At 47.1% G+C, this 5,321-nt stretch overlaps 1 long non-coding RNA gene across 1 annotated transcript; it reads left to right on the top strand.

Moving 5' to 3' along the window:
- The first annotated feature begins 2,208 nt into the window (after positions 1-2,208).
- Positions 2,209-3,603, top strand: LOC116078121. The gene is made up of 2 exons (XR_004113432.1): positions 2,209-2,416; positions 3,483-3,603. It is a non-coding gene; the product is annotated as an uncharacterized LOC116078121 (long non-coding RNA).
- Positions 3,604-5,321: the final 1,718 nt, after the last annotated feature.

The raw sequence follows: 5,321 nt of genomic DNA, 5'->3' as shown, positions 1-5,321 counted from the left end.
ACTCTCTACTCTCCCACAGTGCCTCAGCAGAGGATAAGTTCACCTCTAGCAGGAGCCAGCCCAGAGGTGTCAGGGGATGGACTAAGAGGATAAGAAATGCCATGAGGAAGCTGTGTTGCTGCTTGCCACCAAGCAAGGAACCTCGCCTGGGGCAGAACAGAGTCTCCTCCCAGAAATGAGGCACTGGGAGAAATTCCAGAGAAAAAGCAGCAGGCAGGGCCCAGGTACCTTTGTGCTTGTCCTTCCAAGTTTGCCCTATGCTGGCCCCTCCTTTGTCTCTGGTTTCCATTTTCCACACATCTTCCACTTAACTTCTTAATTTCTCTAAGTACTTTACAATTCTTCCGCAACCACAAGCCTTCTCCCTCTTCTGGATTTCTCCTCTTCCCAGCAGGGACTCAATATGAGTGATTTCTACCCCACTCAACACAGTTGTCTTGCTGAGCCCATTCCTTCACCTGGACTCTATCTCCCCTAAAGAAAATAGCTCCCACAGCGTGAGGATGGAGAGCTATGGGATCATGGCCTCTCTCAGTGGTTACTGGCCCTAGCAATGTGCCAATCAATCACAAGATCTGAAGACCAGATTCTTACATTTTCAAAAGTAACATGACATTCCAGTAAGCCTTAAAACTAAAAACCAGCCATGTCACTGAATAAGTATCAACAGCATAGTTTGCTGGTTATTGATGATGATCAGACTCCTGAATGCATGCATAGCTTTTTGCATACTGACTGTCCCTTTGTTCCTAAGATCTAGTGATGCATAAATTGTTATAGGAAGCATTTATAAATTTCTTTCAAAAATCTCGACTGGGAAGTAGGGAAAAAAAAACCAACATAAAAACTAAGGCAAGTCAGAGCCCCACATGGTATCCTATGAATTCTATCTTATTATTTCCTTTGTCTAGAATAAATTATCTTGTCTTTTTCACAGTGTCATCTAGAAATACTGTCACATCCTTAGTATAAACAGGAGGTTATTTGAAACACATGGCCTAGGAAAAGACCAGCAGAAGCTACAATCGCAAGAGCAGCAACAGCAGCAGGAGGAGGAAGAAGAGGAGGAAGAGGAGAAGAAAGAGGAGGAGAGAAGGAGGAGGAGGAAGAAGAACAGGAGTTGTTCATGGAGGAGGAAGTGGTGGAGGAGAAGAAGAAGAAGGAGGATGAAGAAGAAGAGGAAGAGGAGAAGGAGGAAGAGTAGGAGGAGGAGAAGGAGGAGGAGGAAGAAGAAGAGGAGGAGAGAAGGAGGAGGAGGAAGAGGAGGAGGAGTTGTTCATGGAGGAGGAAGTGGTGGAGGAGAAAAAGAAGGAGGAAGAGAAGGAGGAGTAGGAAGAGGAGGAAGAAGAGCAAGAGGAGAAGGAGGAGGAGAAGGAGGAGGAGCACCAGTAGCTAAATCCGTGACTTCCCTGTCTCTGTGAGAATTGCTGACTGACTACTTCTGCAGCCAGATAGCACACCGAGAACCAATTATGAAAATGATTTAACTGAATATTAACATTCATGGAAGGCATATCAATATTCCTGAGGGGATTCATCCTTGGGAGACAGAGGTAGATGGCAGAGGCAGCAGCTTAGTATGTTCTTAATGAGGAACACCTTCTCAAAGCTGATGATGTAATAGGCCTGAAGAAACATTTCTTGGGAGTCAGGGTCCCATCCCCTTCTGTCAGGGAACCTGCTTGAGAGTGGTGGTATTGCTTGCTTTCATTCTGGCAGTATGACCCTGACCACTGCTCCCTGCTTAGTCACCGAGTTCCTGGTCTTTCCCAGCCACTGACTGGATAGGAACAGCATAGACATTGCAGCTATATATGGGAGCTCCTCCCCTGAACTGATAACCATGGAGAACATCAGAGAACTAACATAGTGGCACCACCCGAGTTGGAGGCTCAGGACAGTCGAGTCTTGATTCACTTTCTTCTGTATGAGGCAGTAGACAAAGCCTGGCTTTGGGAGAGCCCTCCTGTGGTGAACAACAGAAACAACACCCAAGACCCTGAGATGAACTCAGAGCTCAGGGACATCCTGGTAGTACTGCCTACCTTGGAACAACTGTGGTTGTCAGTGCAGGTAAGCAGGGTGACAGTTGGGATTCTTTTTTTTTATATTTATTTATTATTATAAATAAGTACACTGTAGCTGTCTTCAGAGGCACCAGAAGAAGGTATCAAATCTCATTATGGGTGGTTGTGAGCCACCATGTGTTTGCTGGGATTTGAACTCAGAATCTTCAGAAGAGCAGTCAGTGCTCTTAACCCCTGAGCCATCTCTCCTGTCAGGATTCTTCAACCAGAAGGACAAGGAGTACACCTGGGAAGGCAGGGAAAGGTGACAGCAGGAATTGTGTACAGGACGATCCAGGTGCAGGGTACATGGGGCTTCCCCTTCTCTATGAAGTACTCCATGCAGCATTGTAAGTACCAACCCTACCAGTCAACTGGAGTCTTGGCTTCGTTGGTCCCCACAGGATCCTGGGTTGCTTGGTTCCCCCTCAGTCAGGGGCTTACCTGTCCCTTGTGGTGTCTGGAGCTTCTATGGGCTGAATTTTCTGTGTGGGGCCTGCATGATATCTAAGAAGTATCATGTGCCTCCCATTACACAGAGAGTGACTATATATGAGTTAAAGAACGTGGGCTGGGTTTGCTATGTGGGACTTGTGTGATCTCTAGGAAGAGTGCCCTGTGTCCCCATTATACAGAGAATGACTGTAAATGGGAGAACTTGGCTTCCCTAGAGGACTCCTTTCATCCTCTTGTCTTTGCCCCTGCCACACCCTGGACTCTGACAGATCTGTAGCTTCTAGCTTCTTGACCTTCACTCTCTGTCATCTTCTTCACTGTCCTGTCATCAAGGATGCAAGTGACATGGGGCACACCCTTTCCCAGGCCACACATTCCTGCCCTACCTTCGCTCTTAGCTTTGGATCTTCCTATGTGATTCAGGCCATCTCTGCAACAGGGCCTTGCTAGCTGGAGTAAGGACCCCTCACTTCTACCTGGGAGCCAGCAAAGGCTATGCTAAGGTCACCATTATTGTGGGGTTACCTCTAATATCTGGTGGCAGCACTGAGCAAGTCCTGAGGTGCATACTGACACCCCAGCAGGTGACCATAGATTACCAAGATGGATGCCTGCTAGCTGCTGTCCTATGTCCACAACTCAGGCCTCTACAGAACCTTCCCAAGGGGGAATGTTTTTAAAAGTCAGCTGTGTAGGGAAATCCCCTCAGCTACAGGGAGTATCTAAGGAAAGAGGGCATAGCCTCTCTGGGATGGAGCACATCCTTTTCCACTCCCAAGGCTGTTGTTTTGGAGGGCAATGTTTTCATTTTTGCTCTGGAGCCAAATTGGCTGCCTAGGTCCTGGTCCCTGGCTCCAGCCCATGCCTGATCAGGTAACACTGTACCCTTCCTGACCTAGTGTCTCTTCCAGGTCTTATGGGGAAGTTCTGCATATGGCTAAAGCCTTTCCTCTATTCCAGGTCACAGCCACAGGACAAGAGCTCTTCCAGCAGGTGTGTGACATGGCACACATTAAAGAAGCTCACATTTTTGGCCTCAGTGTACTCAGAGGTAAGCATTGCTTGATATCTCCTACATAGATTTCCCCAGGCCAAAAAATGGGGGTCCTTGGATTTAGATGTATCTTGTCACAGATCCTGCCCACAGCTGAACCAATAAGGCTAACAGGCAGCTGGGTCATCTGCGTACTTATCCACACATACATGTACACATGTACCACAAAATGATCATAGTACTTAAACAAGTACAGAGTACATGTGTACATATACACACAATCACACACCACACATATGTGTACATGAATATAGGCCACACACATAATACAAGCAACCACCACTCATTGTATGTATACCACATGCCATACTTTCTCATATACATACAGTTAAACCACGTACTCCCTTACATTCTTATTTATGTGCAGGTACACATTCAAACACAATCCCATAACTGCATGCTACATATACATATATAACTTACACATAGTGAATGTCACACATGAACACACAGATACACTGGCTTTAAAGCCATGGATGAATTAGTCTTCTGGGATCATGTGGGGCCCAGCTCAGGTAACTGGTATCTAATATGCAAGACCAAAGCCCATGATATTCCCAAGATCAAGCCATGTGTTCTGTGACTTTTGTCTTCTTAGCTGATGCTCAACATCCATACAAGGAGGAGCTCTCAACCCATTTGGACTTTGACAGCTAGGCAGCCACACGTAGGAAATGGACAATCAGGTTGGAGTCACAGGAGACCATGGGTAGCAAGGTGAACTCTAGTTGATGGGCCTGTAAGAGCCTGAAAGGAAGAGGGGTCTGGGGTGGAGTAGCCCCAGCTAGATACCAGCTTAGGAAGCCAGGTTGCACAAAATGAGCCTTACTGAGTCTGAGGGTAAATGTTTGCTCAGACTCTGCTGTCCCTCAAATGTGGGGACACAAACTTTCTAAACAAAGTGTGGGCCAGGCCGCAGTTGGGGCTTATAATTGACATTAAGGTATTTTTCTCCCACTTCTGGGACAGTTTCTGGACTGTAAAATCACCTTGTTCTTCCATTCTGTCTGGGGGAAGATGCTGGAAATCCAGCCACAAGGGCTGTTGCCAACATGGAAGCTGCCGTTCTACAAGTGCCTTGCTTGGGACTCCCATTACCTGCTGCAACAGCTTAGTACAACCCACCAGCTCCACCTCAGATTCCAGCCTGTGCTGCAATGGCTACAGCAGCTGGAGGAGGTAGAAAGTGGGTATTAGTTTCACCTGGGACAGCGCACTTAGCTGATGGCCACACACACCCTCTCTAGGGTCTGAGGATATAGCATATCAGACTTTGAGACCCACTCCTAGGGTTGGCTGGCTGTGCTTGACTGGGCATTCAGGCCATACCTTCTGTTGCAAATCATCACTGCTGATAGTCATCAGTTACTGTCTCTCCCTACCAGGGGCTTAGGATGAAATGTGGGATTGATCTTTCCTTCACTCTAAGATGCCCATGATTCTACAGTGTCTTTTCCTTACATCCTTAGCCCTGCAAACAGACAAAGATGCAACCTGCAAGGGGGTAGCCTTGGTGCTGCCCAAAGACCCACTTTTCTCTCCAATTTTTAAAGACTCCACTGAGAGAGAACCTGACTTGCTGCACACTGAAGCCACAGTGTACAGGCAGGAGTGTGTGCCTGTTTCTGTGTATGCACTTGCATGTATGTGTGTTCATGCATGTAGGGGGGTGTAAAATTATGTGTGCATGCCTGTGTGTGTGTAAATGTGTGTGCATGCATGTGTGTGTATGAATGTGTATATGT

The sequence above is a fragment of the Mastomys coucha genome, unplaced genomic scaffold, assembly GCF_008632895.1.
Source record: "Mastomys coucha isolate ucsf_1 unplaced genomic scaffold, UCSF_Mcou_1 pScaffold5, whole genome shotgun sequence".
In the NCBI taxonomy this organism is placed as follows: Eukaryota; Metazoa; Chordata; class Mammalia; order Rodentia; family Muridae; genus Mastomys; species Mastomys coucha.
Note: the sequence above shows the minus strand (reverse complement) of the source record. Positions and strands in the feature narration are given on the sequence as shown.